Genomic DNA, 13,595 nt, shown 5'->3' with positions numbered 1-13,595 from the left:
CTCCTGCTCGCAGTGACAGACTAACCATGTGGCTGCTCCCAGGGCCTGCAACGCACCACACTGATTGCCCAAGCAGGGCTGTCCATCTTCCTGTTAGTGGAAGGGTGACCTACCTGTTTGGTGCAGAGGAAATTAATTGCTACTAAAGCTTGAACTTTGAATTCTGTCAAATTTTCCAAAATTTCTGCACATTTACACTGCTCAAGCTTCAGTTTAAAACAAAAATGAGCAAAATCAGTCCGTTACATCTCAATTAATAAGCCTTCCAGCACCATATTCTTATATATGATTAGATTCTATTAGAAGTAATGGGCATATTTGTGCTGTCAAATCACTGTCTAAAATGTCAATGGAAAAAGTTGAGCATTTAACAACTCTGTAAGGATATTAGGTTTAAATATTAAGAGTATCAGATGCACAGATTCATTTCCATTTTTATCAGACATGAGTTAATGCAGGAAAGCACCCTTTAAATGTTCCTGTACAATACACTGAATTCCAGGTTCCAGAATTAAAAATGATCTTTGAAAAGACAGGCAAGTCTATTCGCAGGGGAAAGGGCAGTCTCTTGCCATTAAAAACTGGTGCTGAGGTTTATTTACTTATTAATTAATATATTTATAGACAGACTGTTGGTCACAAGGCTCTGAAGGCTGCATACAAATCAAATATTAAAACAATTTAAACAACAAGGACTAAAATAGAAAAATAATATCTCCAAAGAAGTAAAATCAGCTAACAACCTCTTATTAAAAACCATCAAACACTGAGCAGAACAAATTGTCTTTACTGCACCGCCCCCCACAAAAAAACTGGGCAATGAAGGTGCGGATCTGACCTCCTGATTGGGGTGTGGCTAGAAAAAAGGTATAGTCCACATTTTCACCATCCTAAAAACTTTTGGTTAATCAAGAAAAAAAATCTCAATTTCCATATCCTAAGTACAGTACATATGAATTTCCATTTATAGGTGTTTTTTATCTACATTCAGATTTATCCAGATTAAGGGCTGCAAGGCTAAATATATTCATTTAAGGTTTAGCTGTGTTATCAAATAGTATTAACTTCCCTCCCATAACAGCAAGGAATGTTCAGACAAGCAGGAAATGTAAAATAGTTACTTTGATATAACAACTGTATCAGTGCACTGTGATCCAGAAATCAGCTCAGGATTACAGAAGAGAGTTTCCTGAAAGCCACTCTGCTGTGGCGTTGTGCCAGGATGGGTAAATTTCTACTACTCGGTCAGCACAAAGCAGAAGACAACGACTTTGAAAAGAAGATGATACACAGGGGTACTTTGTCTGGCTACAGACACACAAAGTGCAGTGTACACAAGAAACCTGAGAATCACCGGCCTTTGGGACAATATGTAACTATTAAAAGATGGCAACATGTGTTAAGGACACATTGTGTGTTTACACAGTTCAGCATACTTAGCGCAAGTAGAATATATTAAATATGTATAACCACGTAAGAGAGATCTAAGCATACACTGTAGATAGTGCTTGGATAAAATGTGCACTGCAGGCAATTCTACACAGTGAGATACAGCAGGTGATGCAGCAGGTTTCAAGAACCATCATGAAGCAAAGGAATTATTAGCACTATTTTGACAGAGAAGTATGATATAAACAGATTGTTCAGCTTCAAACATTTGGGGCAGAATGGAGGAGAACTGTTTGAAGGAAGAAACCATTACTACAAATGGTGCTATTAATAATGTGCATTGTTGAGGGAGTGAGCATCACAACCCATTATTCCCTTCTAGCTTTAGCTGGGCTTACACTAGACCCGCTAGAGGTTGCATGTATACCAGAAGCCTAGTGTGATGAAGACAGCAAATACTTTCCCCTGTAGAATGTCATGTAAAAATATGTCCTCTTGATTAAAGGAAGGGTTTTTGTAAGCAGAGCCCCCAACCCTACCCTGAGACCTTGAAGTCAACATGGATCACACAGTCTCTAAAATTCCAACTTGTGAAGAGCAGGAGTTAACAAGCAAAGAAGTGCTCAGTAGAAGAGCACACCTACCGCCTTTGATCCTTGGGGACAAGAGAGATTAGAAAAAAAGACAACTGTGCTCTAACCAGTTTTTCTGACTGCAGTAAAACTGCCCCCACTCTCCCATAGGACTGAGCACAATATACTAGCTCCATTAATTTCTACAAGAGAACTATCTTGGTGTGATTTACAGACCTTTATCTTTATCCTTAAAACTCAAAAGACTGAATGTAGTGTGTATGACAAAAAGAGAAAGAAGGTGTATGGTGTGAGTGGTTATGTGAACCCTGGGTGAGCGGTTGTGTATGTTTGATGGTTGTCTGAATGAGAATATGAGTGGTGTGCATTTCTGTGAAAGCATTAGTGGTGGTGGTGTGTATGTGTGTGTGTGTGTGAGAGAGAGAGAGAGAGAGGGGAGGAGAAGTGGCATTTAAATGGATTCAAATGGTCTAGGATTTTTGTATTGAAAACTGAGTGGGTGTAATATATAAAACACAGAGGAGGAATCATGAACAATCCCCCTCCTTCCCTTCCACTCTGTGGACTTTCTATGAGTCTCCACTTGATTTATATTCCTACAATGTGCCCAATAATCATTTAGTTAAACCTAGAATTAGTCTTTACACAAATAAATTTTAAGTGGATTCAGTGGGAGTGTTGCATAAGGAAAGACTTCAGGTTTATATCAACAAAGGCCAAATTTCATTTAAACTGCTGTGCAATGCGCCTTAAGTCACATTACAAAACAGTTGCAACATGCTGTATCTAGTACAGATTTTTCATGTGGCTAGGTTATCAAAAATGCTAAATTCTCACTTCCTTCTAACTAGAGAAATAGGCTCCACTAAATACACCCAGCTTCCAATGGCTGATTCATTTCTGTCATGAAAATCTTTTCATTTGCTTCAATGAGGATGACGTCATGTAAAGCACCCACAAACTGCCATGAGTAAGGAATCATGAGTGCCCAATAAATGCCTCATGCAGAAAACCCTCTGTGAAGCTGCCCACTGCACTTTCTCAGAGCTGAATGCTGACTTCTGAGATACTAATCAGAAACTGTTTATAAATACTAGAAATCTAGTTATGTATTTCTTAAATTTATATTCCACCTTTCCACCACAAATGGTGCTCAGGATAGTTAACAACAATAAAGTATTATATGCGCTGTAGGTCATGCACTGTACACAGCTATACTATTTATCATTCCTATAATTAACACAGAGAAATATGACTCATTTAAGGAAACCACATCGAACTCTAAAATCCAGTTGTATGTATGAATTTTGATTAAACAACATAGGAACAGGGGTGACTTACTGAAGCCATAGGTGAAAAACAGAACTGCTTGGAAAAACAAAACCAGATAGTTATTTTTAGAGATTTACAACCAACTTTGCAGAAGTAATAATAATAATAATAATAATAATAATAATGCAGGTATCACTTATGTAAGATGTCCCTCACTAAAATGAGCCTCACTTTTGATTGACAAGGTCTAGATTAATGTTGTGAAAATTCCAATGAACGCATAACTTGTGGCTCAGATTAATTGTCAGCACTGAGCAACCGCCACCTTTAACCTATTGTAGTTTTATTACTCCATGTGCATCATGCTCGCGACAAGGAACGCTTGAGTTAATTGTTAGCAGCCAGATATTCTTCCTGGAGAGAAAGTGCATGTTTATTCAACACTCGCTTTAGCTTTTGCCTGAACCTTTAAAATTATGACAGCAACTGTAGTAATAATTAGAAACCTCAAAAAATAATAAATAATAAAAAGTTCCCTTCAAGCATGTTTAGGAAATGTTTACCCACACACAGGGTGGACAGATAGATTCAAAACGTTGCATTAGACTCTGCCAGTACACTGAGATTCTCACTCGCAGAACTGACTCGTTTTGCCCTGCTTCCTTGAATCGCTACCATTTCCCTTACTGCACAACACAAATGACCCAGTCCTGATCCTCCCGATATCCAAGTTGTAACAATGTTCTCCAGCCATGACTGGAAGGACCAACTGGGTATGCTGTGGACATAATATTTATTTATTTATTACATTTTTATACCACCCAATAGCCGAAGCTCTCTGGGTGGTTCACAAAAATTAAAACCATAATAAAACAACCAACAGGTTAAAAACTTGACTGCAGCAAAGCTTTTAATAATGTGCCCCAAGACATTCTGATTATCAAACTAACTAAAAGTGAGCTAGATGGAACAACTATTAGGTAGATCCACAGTAGGCTACAGGATCAGACTCAACGAGTGTTTATCAATGGTACCTTCTCAAACTGAGGAGATGTAACAAGCAGGGTACTGCAGGGCTCAGTCCTGGGCCCAGTTCTGTTCAACATTTTTATTAATGACGTGGATGAGGATGTGCAGGGAATGCTATCAACTTTGTAGATAACACAAAATTGGGTGGAATAGCTAATACCTTGGAAGACAAGCAAACTTCAAAGTGATCTTGATAGGTTGGAGCACTTGGCTGAAAACAACAGAATGAAATTTAATAGGGATAAATGCCAAGTTCTACACCTAGGAAAAAGAAACAAAATGCATAGTTACAAGTTGGGGGATACTTGGTTCAGCAATACTACAAGCGAGAAGGATCTTGGAATTGTTGTAGATCACAAGTTGAATATGAGCCAACAGTGTGATGTGGCTGCAAAAAAAGCAAATGCTATTTTGGGCTGCATTAATAGAAGTATAGCTTCCAAACTGCATATACTGGTTCCCCTCATTTAGTTTTTAATGAATAAAACTGTGCCTAACAATGCAATCCTATACGTGTTTAGAATAGCTTGGCCACACTGGAGCAGGTGTTCATAACGTTAAGACTGAATTATTGCAAAGCACTATAAGAATGTGGCTACCTGACTGTTGTCAGGTGCCATTCCTTGTCACCTGTTCTGAAGGCTCTGTCCTGCCTGCCCAGCTTTAAGATTCTGATAGCAGATGGGCAGGCAGGACAGAGCCAGCTTTACCAGGCCAGCTTTAAGATTTAAAGCCCTGAACAACTTGAGTACTTCAGGATACGCTTTCTCCCATCGTACTATCCAATCACTGAAGTCTTCTGAAGAGACATTCATGGTGGCTCCATATGGGTTAAAGATCTGCTTGGAGTAGGCCTTTAATGACCTTCCAACTGAAATCAGGCATGCCCCTATGTTATTTTGTTTTCAGAGATTGTTGAAGATTTTTCTTTTCAGGTAATTGTTTCCTGCGTGATGACTAAATTCCAGCCACTGTTTTATTCATGTTTCTGCTTTTATTGTACACTTTTTGTATATTCTGTTTTAATTTGCTGTACACTGTGCTATATGTCTCGATGTGGAGCGGTTTAGAAACTCTACAATAAATAACAAAACGTTTGCTCAAAAGCAAGTTCTACTGTGTTCCATTGGGTTCATGCCCAGGTAAGTGTGCATAGGATTTCACTTTATTATCTGTTCAGAGAGGACCAAGAACAGAGCTATTACATTTGCAAAAATGTCTTTGGCACTCCTCCAGCATAGAGAGTACTAGGAAGAAAATGGTGATGTTGTAAGTCTCCAATCAAACAACATTGGCTGGGAACTTAGATTAACTGCCAGTGAGAAAAGAACAAAGCTACTTCCAAACCCTGGCCAATGAGATCTTGAGTCATCTGTTATAAAGCAACAGCCTATGGGGCTTAGACTGGCTCCTTTCCCAGCAATTCCAACGAAGCCATTGCTGTGAGCAACACACAAAGAAATGCCAGTACACCGCTTGCTTCCTGATCCTTTGTCTCTTCCAAATATGAAAGACATTCTAAATCATTTTTGTGCCACAGTTTGCCATTTATCCTGTTGTCGATGTGTGTGTGTGTGTGTGTGTGTGTGTGTGTGTGTGTGTTTAATGATACTTTTCTAAAACATTATACTACTGAAATGGTGAGGGGGAAAGCATGCCATGATTTAAAACGTTTTCTTGTTTTACTGTTACCTTCTGATTTCTGTTGGCTTGACTACCAACTTATGGAAAAGACTGTGAAGAGAAAGGAAAACATAAGTATGTATTTTTGTCCTAAAATCATTATGATACGTTTACATTTTTGCTTGGTCTTTTGTAAACTGTGGGCGTTACTAGACGAGGCTGTAGCGCGCGTTACCTTCCGCAGTCGTGTTGAGGCTTCCAGATGACGTTCACCAGGATCCGTCGTTATCCTGCGGTGAAGCCTCTTTATCCCGACTTTAAAAAAGTGAGTTCTAGTGCGTCTTTTCCTGCCGGCCCGCGGTAATTTGGAGTACGTGTGGGAGGATGTGAGGTCACTGCGGTCCGCACTGGTCAGGAAAAGGCGTGCTAAGGGGAGTGGCCAGCGGCTTCGGTCAAGCCACCTCCGCCATTGGCGCCCAGTCCGCCAGCTGGGGCAGCGCAGCTGAGCGCCTTTTTTTATTATTCCCACAGTGGCAGTTTGCGCAGGAACGGAGGAACGGAAAAGTGGCTGGTGTGCTGCTGGGGGTGGGTGGGGGATGGGTGGGGGATGTGCGCCTGTTTTTTCTACTTCAAGCTCTGCGTGGGTCACTTTTCGGAAAGGTGGGCATCCCACAGTCATGGGAAGTTGGTGACTCCTCGCGGTGGGCAGCCACAGCGGCCGCATAAAGGCGGTGCTGTACGCTGCGCCGAAGATATAAAGGCTAGCGGGGACTGAGGGGGACGGTCCAGGCATGAAGGGCTGTGTGCCTGTTGGTGTGGGTACGCAGCTGGAAGAGGGCACAGCTGTTTCTGGGCTGCTGCCATGCCTACGCCCAGATGTGGGTTGGGTCCGTGGGATGGGGGAGGGCACAGAGACGGTCATCACCACCGACACTTCAGAGGCATGATGGGAGATGTAGGCACAGAGTGCCCATGCAGACGACTGACCTCGGGTCATATTACACCCGCCACGACCCCCATCAGGAAGTGACCGCATCAATGTTGACCCTCAACACCAGCACTCGCTGGTGCCTGAGGGGGCTGGTACGCAGCAGCACCACCACCAGCAGCAGCAGCACTTCAGCTGGCGCCGCCACCGCCGGTGCCGCGGCGGCAGCGCTGATGGCTGCGCAAGCGATCTACGCTGTTTGTGGTCTTTCGGACTTGCGCAAACTGTGCGGCGAGCGAAAAAACCCCCGCGGAAATCAGGCCGGTGTGGCTGCGCAACCATGCTCAAGGCGGCAGCAGCACAACCGGCGCAAACTTCCGCCACAAATCTAAGGGAGGTGTGGATCATGAGGCGTCATGGCTGAACGGGAAAATCCGCTTTCACCGCTCCTCAACAACGGAACACCCAGTAGGTCTAGCAAAGCCCTGTGTTTATTTAAAAGAGCTGGAGAGTTTTAGCAGGAACTTTATATGGTCAACCTTCTCTAACCTGGTGCCCTCTAGATGTTGTTGGACTGCAGCTCCCATTGATCTCAGACAGCATGGACAAAGATCAGGAATGCAGGGAGTTGTAGACCAAAGCATCCGGAGGGCACCAGGGTGGGGAAGGGGGACAGATTGTTGTCACATTTATTACAAAAAGAATTAATGAATTTTGGAAGACTGCTGTTTGCTCTGTATTGGGCAAAAAGCTGATTTTTTTTTTTAAAAAAAAACAACCCACTTGGTTAAGAGAACAACCCACACTACAGCGGTGGTATATCGCTGCAGAATCTCATAGATGTTTGTCCTCTAAATGAACTCACACATATATTTTATTTATTTATTTATTCACAACATTTATATAGTGCGCCACATATCAATCAGATTCCAGAGCAGTGAACAATAAAAGATAATCTATAAATAAAAAAATTAAACCATATTTTTAAAAATGTTGTTTTTCAAAACAGAATACCAGTAAAAACCATGGCTGGAGAGACAAGGCAGGCTTCCTGAAATAAAGATGTTTTCAGGAGGCACTGAAAACAACACTATGTTAGTGCCTACCTGACCTCCAGGGGCGGGGAGTTTGATGGAAAGGTGGCCATCACACTGAAGGTTCTTCTCCGAGTGGACTCCAGTCAGGGCATAAGTCCATGCGGAACCATGAGGAACATGCCATCTGATGAGCACAGTAACCAGGCAGGTTGATAGAGGAGAAGGCTCTCTCTCAGGTAAAGTAAACACGTATGTATACTTTGAAGACCTACATACAATGTAAATTAACATCTGAGGATTGCTTTGAAAAAGATCCTCTAAAATTGGTGTGGCCCTCCAGATGTTGTTGGTCTGCAGTTCCCACCACCCCATTGGCTATAGAACTGATGGGAGTGGCAGTCTAACAATATTTGGAGGACAACATGTTCTCCACCACTGCTCTAAAATATATCGAGGCAATCCCATCAGTAAAATGTAGCACACCCTATGGGCCAATATGCCCTTGGCCTTCCAACAGACAAGTGACCGTTACTTCACTAACATGCCATTCACATCCCACTAATATTTAGTGCTCTAATAACACTACAATGATGATACAGGTAATTAGGCAGCTTGGAAGGAGCCTAAGATCCATAAAGGGTTGGCAATTATTTTTGTTATCCTTTAAACAGCAGGTTCATTCAGGGATACAACCATTCACTTATGTAATTAAATTTTAGAGCCTATACAGTATCTGTCAAGCATTTTAATTATGTTTTGCCATCAGTTGCCAGCTTCTTCGCTCATTATAGGGCAAATGAAATGTTATCCTAAAAGTTTTCTCATTCTGTTTCAAATTTAACTTCAGAAAAACTAGTAACTCAACCTATTGTGAAATGTTAGCTCTTTTAAAAGGGTTTGAAACACACAAAAACAGAAATACTAGCACAAGCTTTTACAAATGATACAAGTAGCCCCAGTAAAGAAGCACAGCTAGCTGATTTGCTGACATACTTACTAAAACAAACTCATGACAGAAGGGAATCAGCTTGAGGAAGGAGAAAACTTTGTGCCATAAAAATACAGAGCAAAAATACCCTCCATAGTACCAACCAGTCAAACATTTAGTAATGCATGCCACAAACATCCACCTACACACCCCTATATTTAGCTCAGCCGGAGCAATTTTCATGATGCACGCATATAACCTTACACATTCTATATATGTAAATTGCACCCAAGCTGTCAAATTTATATCACAAAGATGAGATATTGCTTGGAATGTTTCTCTGGACTTCTTGCCTCTCAATTGCTGTTTTGGGAGATGCCAAGTTTGCACTATAGTCAATTATTATCAATTATTATCAAGAGCTAAGCTTACCAAGAGATTTTTTAATATTGACCATAGGCCTATGTGACTGTCATTATATCATTTGGGCCCATGATAGATTTATTTTATGCCCATGTTAGTTTTAGACTTAAGTTTCTTATTTTTAAGAACATCAACCCAGTTCTGCTGATGCTATCATGTTTTTTGCACAGAGATATTAGTTATCGGAGATTGTGCTTTAGTATATGTCAAGGTGATGGATTCAGTGAAAGCTCTGTCAGGACAGGTTGGGTGAAATGGGTTGCAAATGGAGTGCCACCACACAAGATTTGATATGTTAGCAACAAGTCTGCTGATCTTGCAACTTGGCAAGAAAAATATAAAAGACATTACTTCTGTATCCAGGTCACAAAGCCTTGACAAGTGTTTGAGAAAATTCCCATTAATATTATTACTTGTACAGAAGTTCCATATGTCTTTAGCAGTGAAATAAGTGCATAGGAAACTATATCACATCTTGTTCAACAAAACCTGGTCAGTAATGCTGGTATAAATCAGCGTGTTGTCTTGGTTGTAACTGATTTCCTCATTTTAAGGTGGGAACTTCAGAAAACTCCTCTCTCTCTCTCTCTCTCTGTATGTATGTATGCACGCTTGCACACACACACACACACACACACGTTACTTCTCCTTCTTTCCCTTTTGAGACTTATTTGGGAAATACCCCTTATCTTTGTTGGCTCTGATATGGATAATGGCCCATAAGAGAAAAATAACTTTAAACAGGCAGAATAATAGAAGAGGCAAGCAACAGGTTTTCATGGCCCTTATGACACATTTTTTACCGCCATAGAGCAACCTATGTTCCATTGCTTATAGGGATAGCAACGGGGCTGGGCTATGCTCCACAATGTCTGATTTTTCATTGGTGCATTTGCATGTAATGCTAAGACAGGATTTTTTTCAACTATAGTTTGTTGCACAAGGCAATAATTGTCTTGCAGTCAGCCAATAAAACTGTGCCTTTTTTCACCAGTTCCTGGTTTGTTGCCCCACTCCTCTTTTTTCTAGGGCTGGCAAGGCTTCATCAAATCACCTGCTCACTTACCAATGGTGGTACATTCAAACAAGGCAGGGAAATCTCCTTGGTGAACTTCAACTGCACTCAGCTCAGCACAGCACCAGCCAACACGCTGCCCTCCCTTTGCAAACACACACAACAAAGTCTGGACTCCTGACTGGTTAACCCTTTCCCTACCGTTACAAAGGAAGAGAATACAATTTTCCCTGCAGCACTGGGAGTTGTTCCCCTTGTCCTTCATGTGACATGAAATTTATTAGCCAAGAACACTAGCGACTTCACAGATCAGAGGGGGCATGTGAATACCTGTGCCATTTTCAGAAAAACCACTTCCAACACCATCATCTAGGAAAATACACACAATTTCTGCCTCATCAGCAGCCACTATATATAACCCTTCAGCAAAGCATTACTGGGGAGGTTTTCTCTAACTACAACCCAAACGGTAACCTAGAATCAACATTGTTTATGTTCCCATCTCTATTCCATGACAACAAAACAGGCCACCATGATAAAACTTCTGTTCTCTTACACTGCTCCAAACTCCTCAGCAGAAATGCCTTGTACTTTGTTTGCTGTATATGTAGATATTCCTGCCCAGCACAGGAAATGACCATGGGGAAACGGCAGTACAGACTTTAGCTACAGGTAAACTAGTCCATTCTTAAATCTGATATGAATCCAGCTTGAAAAGATACATTCATCTACAAGAGAACAAATGGAAATTTCAGCATCAATGAAAGAGCCAATGACAAATTTCAGACCTAGCAAACAATTATGCTACATAGAACAGGTAGCTTCAGGATTTGTGATACTGTTCCATTTTCTAAAAGTAAAATAAACATAAAAAGTTACAGAATGGCTTCAAGCCATATCCAAGAACTGATCTTCCAAAAGACATTTAACTACAATGAAATTTGTAAAGCATATCAAATGAACTCTCAGATTCCTTCATTGAAGCTCACAGTATAAATGCATTTCATGGTTAGGGTTGTTTTTTAAATAACAACACACAAACTGTATATAACTAAAATAGGTATCCTTTTAAAAACAACACACAACTTTGATCCATAACAAGAAAAAGCATATTACCTTGGAAAGAATACTATATACAAGAACCAGAGTTGGCTCCAGTTTTTGTGGGGCCTTGGGCAAGACACCCTCAATGGCCCCCTCCCTCAGTGAGTCTACCTTCTCACTGCCATTGTCCTAACCAAGCCCCCAAACGTACTCTCCGACCCACTTCTAACTAGGCACCTTGGTATACAGAAGATCTCAGGGAGTTGAAGCAGGAAGGACGATGACTAGAGCACCAATGGCGGAAAACTCAACTCATATCCGACAAGACACAACACAGAGAAGATCTTCGTCCCTATGGGGTGGCAATACGTACAGCGAAGAAAGCTTTCTTCTCTGCACGCATTGTGTCTGCAAATTCACATCCAGCAGAACTGTTCAGGGAGGTGAGAGGTCTAACTCAGAAACCTTCCCCCCTGAACCCAATTTTAGAGCCTTCAGTAGTTCGCTCTGATGCCTTTAATGATCATTTCACAGATAAAATCTCTTGGATAAGAGCCAACTTAGATGCCGTCATTATAGCAGAAGCTGACAATAGAGTGTCCAGCAACTCCGTGAGTAGGATTACACTGGATCAGTTTCAGTTGGTGAGTACCGAGGACATGGACAAGCTGTCTGGATGAGTGAGGAAGACAACCTGCCCCCTCAGTCCTTGCCCTTCATGGCTGGTCATCCAGGGAGGAGATGCAGTTAGACAACAACTATAGAATAGTATTACCGCATCTCTCAGGGAGGGGAGTTTTCTATCATGCTAAAAAAAAGCAGCAGTACAGCCCCTTTTATAAAAGCCCCCCCTGGACCCCCTGGACAGACCAGTATCAAATCTTCCATTTTGGGGCAAGGTGACTGAGAGGGCAGTTGCCTTCCAACTCCAAGCAGTCTTGGATGATACAGATTTTCTAGACCCATTTTAAACTGGCTTCACAGCAGGATATGGAGTTGAGACTGCTATGGTTGCCTTAGTGGATGATCTTCACAAGAGTATTGACAAGGGGAGTGTGTCCCTGCTGGTGTATATTAAAACAAACAGATACAGTCTGTTTCAAACGAGACATAAAATATCCAGGTACAGGGCATAAGAATGTTGCAACAGAAAATACTGAGGCAGATACCACTACTGTACAACTTGACAGGATATAGGGAACTGCATATCAAAAGCAGTATGTCTATCAGATGTATTAAAATTTGAGCTGTTTACACAATGCTGGACCTCTACAGAAAGTTATGATTTCAGGCTTGATACTACAGTCCAAGAGTATTTTGCCATGCATGGCTTTCTAAATATTCTCCTTGGTAGGCATACTCTACTGTTCTGAAAGGGCCTATATTGCATATTATTTCCCCAGCCAGTACTATGAGGGGTACAAGGAACATTCATTACCAAAGTTTGTACCAAGTACAAAGACTTCAATGACAGCCAGTGTGGCATAGTGGTGAGAGTATTGGACTTTGGGACTCACGAGATCCAGGTTCTAGTTTCCACTTAGACATGAAGCTCATTAGGTGACTCTCAGCCTAACCAACCTGACATGATTGTGAGGACATATGGAGTAGTATAAAACCAGTATAAAAGCATAATATAAAATACAATATAAAAACACAACCAGGATAAAATCAAACAGCAATGCAGAAATTAATACAGATTTAAAACAAGATATGATGATTGTTCAACCATGACAGGAAGGTGGGGTTCAAGTACAAATCAGGGTAATCTATCCTCACTCCACTGCTCATCCCATAGACATAATCTCACTGTAAATGATCTGAACAGCATAAGTGATGTGCGAAATACAGTTGGCACAATAAAAGCCATCATAAACATTTTCTATGGGAGCATCCATAGATGACATTTAATACCCAGCATACCAATACTATGTGAAACACAGTGGACTAAAAAATAAATAAATACTAGAGTATCCATCTGCTTGCAGAAAATTACAAAAGTATTATCGTTCAATGCAAGCAATTAGCAGGATTGAGGCAGCTTTTGTGCCAGTTGTGTGCATCACTTATATTGTTGTAATCATAAGCAAACATTCTTTGATGCTAGAGTCAATCACCCAAGCTCTGCTATCTACGAAGTTAGATGTAATAGAAATGAAAGCACATTTAAAAGAGTTGCTGGGAAGCCAGTGAGAACTTTAGCACAATAATAGAGAAGTGCAAAAAAAAAAAAAAAAGGGCAGATGAAGTAAGTGGATGTAGTACTGAAAGCACTAAGTCAAACCATAGAACAGGGGGGAAAGCACTATGCCAA

Source organism: Elgaria multicarinata, chromosome 3 (assembly GCF_023053635.1).
Source record: "Elgaria multicarinata webbii isolate HBS135686 ecotype San Diego chromosome 3, rElgMul1.1.pri, whole genome shotgun sequence".
Lineage (NCBI taxonomy): Eukaryota > Metazoa > Chordata > Lepidosauria > Squamata > Anguidae > Elgaria > Elgaria multicarinata.
The sequence above is the reverse complement of the archived record's forward strand: the minus strand, read 5'-3'. Positions refer to the sequence as shown.